We start from the raw sequence: 14568 nt of genomic DNA, 5'->3' as shown, positions 1-14568 counted from the left end.
ACTGGACAGCCAGTGTAAAGATGTGGATTAAACTGGACAGACAGTGTAAAGATATGAATTAAACTGGACAGACAGTGTAAAGATATGAATTGAACTGGACAGACAGTGTAAAGATGTGGATTAAACTGGACAGACAGTGTAAAGATGTGAATTAAACTGGACAGACAGTGTAAAGATGTGGATTAAACTGGGCAGACGGTGTAAGGATGTGAATTAAATTGGGCAGACGGTGTAAAGATGTGGATTGAACTAGACAGACAGTGTGAAGATATGGATTAAACTAAACAGACGGTGTAAAGATGTGGATTAAACTGGACAGACGGTGTACCGCTAAGACAATTTAGATTTTTCATCTTCCAATACCTCTAATAATTAAGGAAGGTTACACGATGGACCACTTTGTAATTGTGTTGGATGTTTGTATTGTGGCTGAGATGCTGTTTTTTTTCCCATGAAATTACATTTAATTATACTAATATTAGACATATATAAAATACTTAAATACCCCCAGATGTGTAGTTTTGTGCTTAATTACAAACGAACAAATACTTAAACATGTATCGAACCCGTATTTATTAACGTGTCGGTCATTCAGCGTGTTCTTTTCAATTCTTTGGTAAATGTACTTCCAACAGAGGTTAAATTTACCCCAAAATGTGCCTCAGATTTCCCTATATCTCTCTCGTCCAATGAAAACTACAGGAATGTTTTTTTTATTTAACTTCCTAAGCACTACGGTATGTGTGCTACAAGATATAGAGTCGATTTCCCCTCAATATTTTGTTTAGCCAATCTCAGCACCTTCACGGGAAAACGCTGGTGCTGTCCATAAATGTCAAGTCCAGCTAACGTAGCTATAACGAATTAGTTATTTCTTAAATACCATTTGCTAGAGGTTACACTTGTAAGCATATCGTATATATTCCAGCAGAAATTGCAATACTAATGTAATACTAACTCACAAATAATCGTGCTTGAAGAATTTCCTCGATCGATAACAAGCAGGCTGACTAGTCGAATCGTAGGTAAATAACACAATAAGTCACTGTCTAAGTCACTAACAGACAGTGGACTAAAAATGCATTTCAGAACGGCTGGTATGGGTATTAACACTTTTATTGATAAGAATGAATCAACGTTCTGACCTTCCTAGGTCATCTTCAGGTTAACCAGCCGTTCTGAGATACGTTTTTATTTCAAGTGGGTTTCTCGTCATTTAAACAGTGGAATAAATAATTCATTGATTACTCATTAATAATTCACTAAATATTTTACTGATTCACTTACTTTGTCATTTATATAATTTTAGTTTTCTTCTTACTACATGAAATTTCTAGATTATTATGTCATCGTTATCATAATTTCCATTTAGAAGAAATAACATATAAATTAAAATATTAAAATTATAGCTTAGAACGATATAACTTTCCTAGAATATTTTATTGTCACGAACATCGAACTGGAAACAAAATTTAAATTAAAAAGTTATTTGGGTAACTGATAAAGTGAGAATGATTCTATTAAATATAATGCGGTTTTTATCAATATTCGATGAGTGTCTAATCAACTGTTATGATTATTTCAGGGCAAGGTAACGTTTGTAGAACGTATTGATTCTTAATCCGGCATCGACAAAAGAAAGGTTGCTCAATCCATTCCTGTTGTTTACAAAGCCTAAATCGCAGCAGACTTTTATATCATTTAAGTTTCTAGTATTTTCCGCTAGTCGGCGTTAATTCAAGCCATCGTGCCTAAGATTTATAACAACTAGCCTGTTGCTGGTGTTCGGTCATTTGTGAGTTTTAACGAGGTACGAAGGGAGGACATGGAAGTAATCTGTGTTTGACAGTTGAGTAGAATGGACGGTTCAGCCTTTTATGATCAGTTCGGTTGCCATAATTTGAATATTGACAACAAGGTACCTACGGTCTTTGCTGCTCTCGAGAATTTTCGCGCGCACTATCGAGGAAGCTGAGTAAATGATTTAATATTCCTTCTTCGACCAAACTAACTGCTGAACGTTTCTGTTTACATTCGCATAATGTAGCTTTTGTACATATGTGAAACGGTAACATCTAGTTCTACCAAATCAGGCTAGTAGTACATCTTTGAGTCGAATATTTAGAATCACAGGTAAGTAATCAAAATCTTTGTTTTTATTACCTTACGCTGTATACCTCCTTCAATATAACAATCTAATTACTTCACAACTAATTTTGTGAAAAAAATACTTAAACTTTAACTTCCCAAATAATTATTTACCTTGTATCAACCACATAGATATATAAAACAGTACAGAAATCGTTGGGAGGGATTTATTGAGGTTTAAAGATCCTTAAGCCTAAACAACCTTTTATTGAATAATTCTGTTCTAGATTTATATGTTTTTACAACTGTTTAAAAATCAGTACATGTTGTTAGATCGATTGTCAAATATATATCCATTGTTTTGTTTGTATGTGTTTATCATAAAAAAATGATTTTTTTTCGAACGAGTATTCTCACCCAAAACCTATTACTAAACGCATGTAACAATAAAAGTTCAACTTTGAATTTCTGAAATATTCACTGTGTGTCAAACTTTTCCGTTTTGCTGTGTCGATAACATAGTTGAATGGTAATAATACAAGACATGCTAACGTGAAAGGACTTTTATCTTTATTTATTTCCATTTTGATTGAGTGAAGGTAATTTTTCCTCGCGTTAGAAGTTGGAAAAAGTTAGAAAGTGTGACTGTTGGAGTTAAAGGACCGCGTAAAGTTCGTTAATCGAGCGCTAACGTTTACGGTTCTTTAAAATTCATGAAGACATAACTTTGTTCTTAGATAAAGATAATTAATTTGAATGCTTGGTTGATAAAATGTGTTTGATTTGCATGTGTTTCATGCGCTTTGCCAGTATTAAGTAATATACCCTCCTTGACTGGACGTGTTGGAAATACGAGCTTAGGGTCTGCATTTTGTTTCTTATAAATACACACGTCACATCGATTCCAGCTGGGCTGGTCTAGTGGTTCGTTCTGGACTGCGAAACCGAAGGTCCTAGGCTCGCATCCCGATTTCTCAAAATCGCGCTATTCGAATAGAGTTGCTCACGAATTGACGATAGGTTCTGTTCAGTAGTTGCCTTCCATTTAGTTTGCGAATTTGAAATTAGAGACAGGTAACGCGGGATAACCCTTGTGGTGGAAATATCCCTAATAAACAGGAGTAATTAGTGTTACATTTCAGAGCTTGAAGTGCTAAAAATTGGATTTCAATATCTGCGATGAGTACAGTACAGATAGCCCACTGTGTAGCTTTACGTTTCACAAGAAATAATAAAAAAAATTATATTTAAAGTTGTTCTGCTAGTGAAATATAGAATAATCAGTGACGACTTGAGTTCATCTAAACCAAAAACTTGAAGAAATGTCTCCTTAACACCAGATTATAATGTTTTAACAACTTAATTTGAGAAAAGTGTTTAAGTCTGATATTAGAAAATAGAAAACAACATTTATTTGTTTGGATATATACGAAAATCAAACATAGTCTTGATATTTTTAAGACAATGGAGTATAGTGCCGACACAGATAACCCTAGCATAGTCGTTCATTTAGACAACCTAGTTGAACCATAACATGCAGGAAAATTAAACTCAGCGTTGTTGTGTTTACTTTTCTGGTTAGTTTAGTAATGTCATACAGAAAACTAAACCATAGGAGTAACCGAGACGAGCTAAAGTCCTATAACCGGAACTAGCCTGGACTATTTCAAGTCCTATAACCGGAACTAGCCTGGACGGGCTCAAGTCCTATAACCGGAACTAGCCTGGACTAGTTCAAGTCCTATAACCGGAACTAGCCTGGACTAGTTCAAGTCCTATAACCGGAACTAGCCTGGACGAGCTCAAGTCCTACCAGAACTAGCCTGGACTAGTTCAAGTCCTATAACCGGAACTAGCCTGGACTCAAGTCCTATAACCAGAACTAGCCTGGACTTTCAAGTCCTATAACCGGAACTAGCCTGGACGAGCTCAAGTCTTATAACCAGAACTAGCCTGGACTAGTTCAAGTCCTATAACCAGAACTAGCCTGGACTAGTTCAAGTCCTATAACCGGAACTAGCCTGGACTAGCTCAAGTCCTATAACCGGAACTAGCCTGGACTAGTTCAAGTCCTATAACCGGAACTAGCCTGGACGAGCTCAAGTCTTATAACCGGAACTAGCCTAGACGAGCTCAAGTCCTATAACCGGAACTAGCCTGGACGAGTTAAAATCCTATAAGTCTTCAAGTATAACCGGAACTATACGAGACCGGTTAAACTCCTGTAAGTACGAGGTGTGATCAAAAGGTTCCAAGAGTTCACTTTTATTCCGAAGAATAATGTACATACATCAGTATTGTATGCTATATTATTCAAAGTAATCTCCCCTAACTGATACACACTTGTTCCAACGTTCCTGACATTTTGGGAAGCAATGCTGGAAGTCTTCAACTGTTATGTCACAAAGTTCTGTTTTCGCATCATTACGGATGGTTGAAATATCATTAAGTGTCTTTCCTTTCAACTTAATTTTGATTTTTAGGAACAGAAATAAATCACACTGTGCATGATCGGGACCATGAACAGGAACGTTTTTTTCTGCCAAAAATTCTTGAACAGACACAACAATTTGTGAAAGCGAGTTGTCATGATGAAGAAACCAGTGACCACAGCTCGAGGCAGTTTGTGAACGCGAGTTGTCATGATGAAGAAACCAGTGACCACAGCTCGAGGCAGTTTGTGAAGGCGAGTTGTCATGATGAAGAAACCAGTGACCACAGCTCGAGGCAGTTTGTGAAGGCGAGTTGTCATGATGAAGAAACCAGTGACCACAGCTCGAGGCAGTTTGTGAAGGCGAGTTGTCATGATGAAGAAACCAGTGACCACAGCTCGAGGCAGTTTGTGAAGGCGAGTTGTCATGATGAAGAAACCAGTGACCACAGCCCGAGGCAGTTTGTGAAGGCGAGTTGTCATGATGAAGAAACCAGTGACCACAGCTCGAGGCAGTTTGTGAAGGCGAGTTGTCATGATGAAGAAACCAGTGACCACAGCTCGAGGCAGTTTGTGAAGGCGAGTTGTCATGATGAAGAAACCAGTGACCACAGCTCGAGGCAGTTTGTGAAGGCGAGTTGTCATGATGAAGAAACCAGTGACCACAGCCCGAGGCAGTTTGTGAAGGCGAGTTGTCATGATGAAGAAACCAGTGACCACAGCTCGAGGCAGTTTGTGAAGGCGAGTTGTCATGATGAAGAAACCAGTGACCACAGCTCGAGGCAGTTTGTGAAGGCGAGTTGTCATGATGAAGAAACCAGTGACCACAGCCCGAGGCAGTTTGTGAAGGCGAGTTGTCATGATGAAGAAACCAGTGACCACAGCTCGAGGCAGTTTGTGAAGGCGAGTTGTCATGATGAAGAAACCAGTGACCACAGCCCGAGGCAGTTTGTGAAGGCGAGTTGTCATGATGAAGAAACCAGTGACCACAGCTCGAGGCAGTTTGTGAAGGCGAGTTGTCATGATGAAGAAACCAGTGACCACAGCCCGAGGCAGTTTGTGAAGGCGAGTTGTCATGATGAAGAAACCAGTGACCACAGCTCGAGGCAGTTTGTGAAGGCGAGTTGTCATGATGAAGAAACCAGTGACCACAGCCCGAGGCAGTTTGTGAAGGCGAGTTGTCATGATGAAGAAACCAGTGACCACAGCTCGAGGCAGTTTGTGAAGGCGAGTTGTCATGATGAAGAAACCAGTGACCACAGCTCGAGGCAGTTTGTGAAGGCGAGTTGTCATGATGAAGAAACCAGTGACCACAGCTCGAGGCAGTTTGTGAAGGCGAGTTGTCATGATGAAGAAACCAGTGACCACAGCTCGAGGCAGTTTGTGAAGGCGAGTTGTCATGATGAAGAAACCAGTGACCACAGCCCGAGGCAGTTTGTGAAGGCGAGTTGTCATGATGAAGAAACCAGTGACCACAGCCCGAGGCAGTTTGTGAAGGCGAGTTGTCATGATGAAGAAACCAGTGACCACAGCTCGAGGCAGTTTGTGAAGGCGAGTTGTCATGATGAAGAAACCAGTGACCACAGCCCGAGGCAGTTTGTGAAGGCGAGTTGTCATGATGAAGAAACCAGTGACCACAGCCCGAGGCAGTTTGTGAAGGCGAGTTGTCATGATGAAGAAACCAGTGACCACAGCTCGAGGCAGTTTGTGAAGGCGAGTTGTCATGATGAAGAAACCAGTGACCACAGCTCGAGGCAGTTTGTGAAGGCGAGTTGTCATGATGAAGAAACCAGTGACCACAGCCCGAGGCAGTTTGTGAAGGCGAGTTGTCATGATGAAGAAACCAGTGACCACAGCCCGAGGCAGTTTGTGAAGGCGAGTTGTCATGATGAAGAAACCAGTGACCACAGCTCGAGGCAGTTTGTGAAGGCGAGTTGTCATGATGAAGAAACCAGTGACCACAGCCCGAGGCAGTTTGTGAAGGCGAGTTGTCATGATGAAGAAACCAGTGACCACAGCCCGAGGCAGTTTGTGAAGGCGAGTTGTCATGATGAAGAAACCAGTGACCACAGCCCGAGGCAGTTTGTGAAGGCGAGTTGTCATGATGAAGAAACCAGTGACCACAGCTCGAGGCAGTTTGTGAAGGCGAGTTGTCATGATGAAGAAACCAGTGACCACAGCTCGAGGCAGTTTGTGAAGGCGAGTTGTCATGATGAAGAAACCAGTGACCACAGCTCGAGGCAGTTTGTGAAGGCGAGTTGTCATGATGAAGAAACCAGTGACCACAGCTCGAGGCAGTTTGTGAAGGCGAGTTGTCATGATGAAGAAACCAGTGACCACAGCTCGAGGCAGTTTGTGAAGGCGAGTTGTCATGATGAAGAAACCAGTGACCACAGCCCGAGGCAGTTTGTGAAGGCGAGTTGTCATGATGAAGAAACCAGTGACCACAGCTCGAGGCAGTTTGTGAAGGCGAGTTGTCATGATGAAGAAACCAGTGACCACAGCTCGAGGCAGTTTCTTCTAACTTTCTCCCTCAAGCGAGTCGAGACCAGACCTTTCTATAAAAGGTCTGGTTAACTGTCTTTCATCTTGGCGACCGTATCATGAGTGGACGATGTCGACGGTCGCCCAGAACGTGGGTCATCCCTGACCGATTTCCGGCCATCCTGGAAGTGTTACTTAAGCAGTCATCACCAAAGGCAGTTCTTAACATTTCGAGGATTTCTGTTCCTTCTTTACCAATTTTCACACAAACCTTGATGCAAACACGATGCTCTTCCTTTCTGTTCATTTTTATTTCGACAGGATCAAGAGATAGGTTTGTCTCTGAACAAGTTTTTCGCAACACTGGTATAAGGTCTGGAGAAATGGCTTGTTGGTGGGGTAAATTACTATCTGTACTTTGTACACACCTCAGTGAAGCTCACTGTCTCTGTACTGGCACCTGTAACAGAAGTCTTAGAACAATTTGATCAAACCTCGTGTAACCGGAACAAGATGAGACAAGATAAAGTTCTACAAGTTCGGTACACTATCACTGACCGGATGTTAACAGTTAATATTTAGAGATTTTAATTATAATATTTAAATGAATTTAAAATACCAGCTGTTTCTCAAAGATCCCGTATTAAAAATAATATTAATTTTCGTTGCTTTATGTATAGTTTCGTCACGGTCGTTTTTCTTAATATGGTTTATATATACGTATAATTGTCTTCTTATGTGGTGACCTGGCATGGCCGGGTGGATAAGGTGCTACCCGACTCGCAATCCGAAGATCGCGGGTTTGAATCCCGTCACACCAAACATGCTCAACCTTTTATCCATGGGGGCATTATAACGCTACGGTCAATCCCACTATTCGTTGGTAAAAGAGTTGGCGGTGAGTGGTGATGTCTGGCTGCCTTCCCTCTAGTCTTACACTGCTAAATTAGGGACGGCTAGTGCAGGTAGCTGTCGTGTAGCTTTGTGCGAAAGTTAAAACAAGCCAAACCAATCTTAAGTGGTTCGACAGAAAGTGTGATACATAATTGATAAATTCACTTCACTAAGCTGCTGAGTGGATATTTCCTGTTTTCCTGTTCTGTTAAAACTTTCCTGTTTATCTTCATGTTATATCTCTGTGTGTGTGTATATAATGTAGATAAATAGCTCATTGATTATTAATTATAATTATTGCTAATAGGTGATTTAGGTCATCACTATTAAACAATAAATAATTTATATTCGTGTAATGTATTTCCGTTCCTGGTTTGTAATGTGAAGTCATAACTGATTAAAACGTGTGGTAATAGTATTGTAATGTATTTCCGTTCCTGGTTAGTCATGTGCAGAATCCAAGAAACTACTGGTGATATTCCATTTGTCAAGCAAAATCCAGAACTCTGCATTTAAAGAAGTAGACATTATGGACATTTAAGATAAAGGTGAGGACGTGAGACGATTTGATTTTCTCACCCTGTATACTTGCGCGTAACTAAATAGAACATGTCTAATTGTATCTATACGATCAAATCAAAACTTTATAGCAAAGATGGAAATTTGTATACGAACCAAAACCGAGATGTCCAGAACGAAATTCAAAACTGAAACCATTTTCATCAAAAAAAATTAAGATGGTTATTCATTGAATTTATAACTAACTTGATAAATAAAACAATAGCAAAAGTTCGAAACATTTGTCAGTGAAGTGTAAAAGGTAGAATTAAAGAAAAACGTCTGTTGTAATAACTCCAAGAAGTGGAAGTGAAGCGTAGAACCATTGAGTTACCATGGTAATAACTTAGGACTGTTAGTTGTTATTATGCGTGTTTTTACAGCAAATCCACATCTAGGCTAATTCTGTGTCCATCTAGGGTAATCAAACTCCTGTTGTTAGTGCTGTAAGTCCGTAGACTTACTGCTATCCCATTGGGGGACAATTATTTAAAAATCTCTCCACATTTCCCTCTCGATCAGCTTTCTGGTTGAAAATCACTTCGACGATTTAGCACTGTTTGTTAAACCAGCTTCTTTTCGTTAAATTATATTCTAACAAAATGTTGACAGGTAACATCTGTGGAAGAAGGAGCGACAGTTACCAAAACAATGGTTGTTAGGAGGGATCTAACACGTATTTTATCCGCTTTACCAAAACAATAGTTGTTAGGAGGGATCTAACACGTATTTTATCCGCTTTACCAAAACAATAGTTGTTAGGAGGGATCTAACACGTATTTTATCCGCTTTACCAAAACAATGGTTGTTAGGAGGGATCTAACACATATTTTATCTGCTTTACCAAAACAATGGTTGTTAAGAGGGATCTAACACGTATTTTATCACGATTACCTTCATCCTTTGTTGTCTGAGGATAAAAGTATTTGACATGTTTCAAACAAGAAAAACCTCTATTTTCAGTGCAATAGGAAATTATCATTACCACGTTCAAGGAAAACAAGTGTCTAGTATAGATGTTCGTCAAGATGGCCGAGGGTAAAAAAAGGCATCCGTCTTACATTGAAAGTAATCTCTGCAGTTGAAAAAACGTTTGTTTTAACACCTTTAACGGCATGGTCAGGTGGGTTAAGGCGTTCTATTCGTAATCTGAGTGTCGCGGGTTCGAATCCCGATCGCACCAAACATGCTCGCCCTGTCAGCCTTGGAGGCGTTATAAATGTGATGGTCAATCCCACTGTTCGTTGGTAAAAGAATTGCCCAAGAGTTGGCGGTGAGTGATGATGACTAGCTGCCTTCCCTCTTGTCTTACACTGCTAAATTAGGGACGGCTAGCGTAGATATCCCTCGTGCAGCTTTACTTGAAATTCAAAAAAACAAAACAAAAACACCTTGGTTGCAGGTAAAACGTGTTTTAATGTAAGCACCTGGGTTCGAGATTATTTGGAAAGCCTTAAAACATAAACAACAAAGTCGTTAATTTTTCCGCACTCTTTGACTGAGCCCCAAGTGTTTCAGCGGTAAATATGAACTTTTCTAACGACTAGGCATCGATACCCGTGGTATGCACAACTTTGCGGTTAACAACAAAGAAACAAAACTCACTAACTGATAAACAAATGACTAGTGTTGTGACGAGTTTTAAGACACAAAATCGAAGGATTTCAGTTTTTTTCTTTATTTCATCACAAGTATGTTACATCTATTATTTTTTCATGTGTATATGTTATTTTTATTGTTTTATGAGTTTTTTTCACAAGTGTTATTTTCCTAAAAGTGTGTGTTATTTTCATTGGGTTTTTCAGAGGTGTATCAGTTTTATTGTCTTTCTCACAACTATGGTAGTTATATTTAATTTTGGTCCGATATGGCCAGGTCGATAAGACACTCGACTCGTAATCTGATGGTCGCGGGTTCGAATCCTCGTCAAACCAAACACTCTCGCCCTTTCAGCCGTGGGGGCGTTATAAAGTGTCTGTCAATCCCACTATAAAAGAGTAGTCCAAGTGTTTGCAGTGAGTGGTGATGACTAGCTGCCTTCCCCCTAGACTTACACTGCAAAATTAGGGACGGCTAGCGCAGATAGCCTTCGTGTAGCTTTGTGCGAAATTCAAATCAAACCAATTTTTGTGTATTGTTTACAAATACGTTTTTTTGTCTTGTTTTTCACATGTTATTTTACTGTTTCATGCTTTCGTCTTCTATAATCGTGGATATCTCTACTTTTTTGTAGCAATTCTTTCGTGGGGAAGGGGTGCTTCAGAAAGGCATTTGTAGTCGAATGCAAAAATACCCTCGCCTCTAGGGCAGTTTTGGTAGTTTTGTTGCTGTAAGGATTACGCTAAAACTTTGCAAAGAGTTCGAAACAAACAGTTGTGATCAAAGTACCTTGAATCTCGTTTTCCGTTCTCTTAACTGTTCCTTTTCCAGTTATAACACAAACATTGATTTTTATTACAAGTGTTAGTTGCGAAGCCTGACCTGGAAAGGTTTACGTGACTTTCCCTACCTTTGTCAAACGTATTAGTTACTTAACATCGGAACTTGTTTTAACACAGTGACTGATCTTATTTCACTCTGTAACATCTAATTTTTTTATTTCATACTAACATCTGAAGTTTGTTTTACCTACTGTAACATCTGAAGTTTTTTTACCAATGTAACATCTGTAGTTTGTTTTACCTACTGTAACATCTGAAGTTTGTTTTACCTACTGTAACATCTGTAGTTTGTTTTACCTACTGTAACAACTGTAGTTTGTTTTACCAACTGTAACATCTGAAGTTTGTTTTACCTACTGTAGCATCTGAAGTTTGTTTTACCTACTGTAACATCTGTAGTTTGTTTTACCTACTGTAACATCTGTAGTTTGTTTCACCTACTGTAACATCTGTAGTTTGTTTCACCTACTGTAACATCTGTAGTTTGTTTCACCTACGGTAACATCTGAAGTTTGTTTTACCTACTGTAACATCTGTAGTTTGTTTTACCTACTGTAACAACTGTAGTTTGTTTTACCAACTGTAACAACTGTAGTTCGTTTTACCAACTGTAACATCTGAAGTTTCTTTTACCTACTGTAACATCTGTAGTTTGTTTTACCTACTGTAACATCTGTAGTTTGTTTTACCTACTGTACCATCTGAAGTTTGTTTTACCTACTGTAACATCTGAATTTTGTTTTACCTACTGTAACATCTGTAGTTTATTTTACCTACTGTAGCATCTGAAGTTTGTTTCACCTACTGTAACATCTGAAGTTTGTTTTACCTACTGTAACATCTGTAGTTTGTTTTACCTACTGTAACATCTGAAGTTTGTTTTACCTACTGCAACATCTGAAGTTTGTTTTACTTAGTGTAACATGTGTAGTTTGTTTTACCTACTGTAACACCTGAAGTTTGTTTTACCTACTGTGACATCTGCAGTTTGTTTTACCTACTGTAACATCTGCAGTTTGTTTTACCTACTGTAACATCTGAAGTTTGTTTTACCTACTGTAACATCTGAAGTTTGTTTTACCTACTGTAACATCTGTAGTTTGTTTTACCAACTGTAACACCTGAAGTTTGTTTTACCTACTGTAACATCTGTAGTTTGTTTTACCTACTGTAACATCTGAAGTTTGTTTTACCTACTGTAACAACTGTAGTTTGTTTTACCAACTGTAACATCTGAAGTTTGTTTTACCTACTGTAACACCTGTAGTTTGTTTTACCAACTGTAACATCTGAAGTTTGTTTCACCTACTGTAACATCTGAAGTTTGTTTTACCTACTGTAACATCTGTAGTTTGTTTTACCTAATGTGACATCTGTAGTTTGTTTTACCAACTGTAACATCTGTAGTTTGTTTTACCTACTGTAACATCTGTAGTTTGTTTTACCTACTGTAACATCTGAAGTTTGTTTTACCTACTGTAATATCTGTAGCTTGTTTTACCTACTGTAACATCTGAAGTTTGTTTTACCGACTGTAACATCTATAGTTTATTTTACCTACTGTAACATCTGTAGTTTGTTTTACCTACTGTAACATCTGCAGTTTGTTTTACCTACTGTAACATCTGAAGTTTATTTTACCTACTGTAGCATCTGAAGTTTGTTTCACCTACTGTAACATCTGTAGTTTGTTTTACCTACTGTAACATCTGAAGTTTGTTTTACCTACTGCAACATCTGAAGTTTCTTTTACTTTGTGTAACATGTGTAGTTTGTTTTACCTACTGTAACACCTGAAGTTTGTTTTACCTACTGTGACATCTGCAGTTTGTTTTACCTACTGTAACATCTGCAGTTTGTTTTACCTACTGTAACATCTGAAGTTTGTTTTACCTACTGTAACATCTGAAGTTTGTTTTACCTACTGTAACATCTGTAGTTTGTTTTACCAACTGTAACACCTGAAGTTTGTTTTACCTACTGTAACATCTGTAGTTTGTTTTACCTACTGTAACATCTGTAGTTTCTTTTACCTACTGTAACATCTGTAGTTTGTTTTACCTACTGTAACATCTGAAGTTTGTTTTACCTACTGTAACATCTGTGGTTTCTTTTACCTACTGTAACATCTGAAGTTTGTTTTACCTACTGTAACATCTGTAGTTTGTTTTACCTACTGTAACATCTGTAGTTTCTTTTACTTACTGTAACATCTGAAGTTTGTTTTACCTACTGTAGCATCTGAAGTTTGTTTTACCTACTGTAACACCTGAAGTTTGTTTTACCTACTGTAACATCTGTAGTTTGTTTTACCTACTGTAACATCTGAAGTTTGTTTTACCTACTGTAACATCTGAAGTTTGTTTTAACTACTGTAACATCTGTAGTTTGTTTTACCTACTGTATTATCTGTAGTTTGTTTTACCAACTGTAACATCTGTAGTTTGTTTTACCTACTGTAGCATCTGAAGTTTGTTTTACCTACTGTAGCATCTGTAGTTTGTATTACCTACTGTAACATCTGTAGTTTGTTTTACCTACTGTAAAATCTCAACTTTGTTTTACCTACTGTAACATCTCAAGTTTCTTTTACCTACTGTAACATCTGCAGTTTGTTTTACCTACTGTAACATCTGAAGTTTGTTTTACCTACTGTAACATCTGTAGTTTGTTTTACCTACTGTAACAACTGTAGTTTGTTTTACCAACTGTAACATCTGAAGTTTCTTTTACCTACTGTAACATCTGTAGTTTGTTTTACCTACTGTAACATCTGTAGTTTGTTTCACCTACTGTAACATCTGTAGTTTGTTTCACCTACTGTAACATCTGTAGTTTGTTTCACCTACGGTAACATCTGAAGTTTGTTTTACCTACTGTAACATCTGTAGTTTGTTTTACCTACTGTAACAACTGTAGTTTGTTTTACCAACTGTAACAACTGTAGTTTGTTTTACCAACTGTAACATCTGAAGTTTCTTTTACCTACTGTAACATCTGTAGTTTGTTTTACCTACTGTAACATCTGTAGTTTGTTTTACCTACTGTACCATCTGAAGTTTGTTTTACCTACTGTAACATCTGAATTTTGTTTTACCTACTGTAACATCTGTAGTTTATTTTACCTACTGTAGCATCTGAAGTTTGTTTCACCTACTGTAACATCTGAAGTTTGTGTTACCTACTGTAACATCTGTAGTTTGTTTTACCTACTGTAACATCTGAAGTTTGTTTTACCTACTGCAACATCTGAAGTTTGTTTTACTTAGTGTAACATGTGTAGTTTGTTTTACCTACTGTAACACCTGAAGTTTGTTTTACCTACTGTAACATCTGCAGTTTGTTTTACCTACTGTAACATCTGCAGTTTGTTTTACCTACTGTAACATCTGAAGTTTGTTTTACCTACTGTAACATCTGAAGTTTTTTTACCAACTGTAACATCTGTAGTTTGTTTTACCTACTGTAACATCTGAAGTTTGTTTTACCTACTGTAACATCTGTAGTTTGTTTTACCTACTGTAACATCTGTAGTTTGTTTTACCAACTGTAACATCTGAAGTTTGTTTTACCTACTGTAGCATCTGTAGTTTGTTTTACCTACTGTAACATCTGTAGTTTGTTTCACCTACTGTAACATCTGTAGTTTGTTTCACCTACTGTAACATCTGT

The 14568-nt window shown here is 38.1% G+C and overlaps 1 protein-coding gene across 1 annotated transcript in view; it reads left to right on the top strand.

Moving 5' to 3' along the window:
* Positions 1–1755: 1755 nt before the first annotated feature.
* LOC143251263 (popeye domain-containing protein 1-like) overlaps positions 1756–14568 on the top strand; it is a gene marked incomplete at its 3' end in the record, with an annotated part of 74536 nt that continues 61723 nt past the window's right edge. Inside the window, exon 1 of the mRNA XM_076502704.1 lies at positions 1756–2133. The remainder of the gene's footprint in view (positions 2134–14568) is intronic.

The sequence above is a fragment of the Tachypleus tridentatus genome, chromosome 5, assembly GCF_004210375.1.
Source record: "Tachypleus tridentatus isolate NWPU-2018 chromosome 5, ASM421037v1, whole genome shotgun sequence".
Classification (NCBI taxonomy): Eukaryota; Metazoa; Arthropoda; class Merostomata; order Xiphosura; family Limulidae; genus Tachypleus; species Tachypleus tridentatus.
The sequence above is the reverse complement of the archived record's forward strand: the minus strand, read 5'-3'. Positions and strand labels throughout refer to the sequence as shown.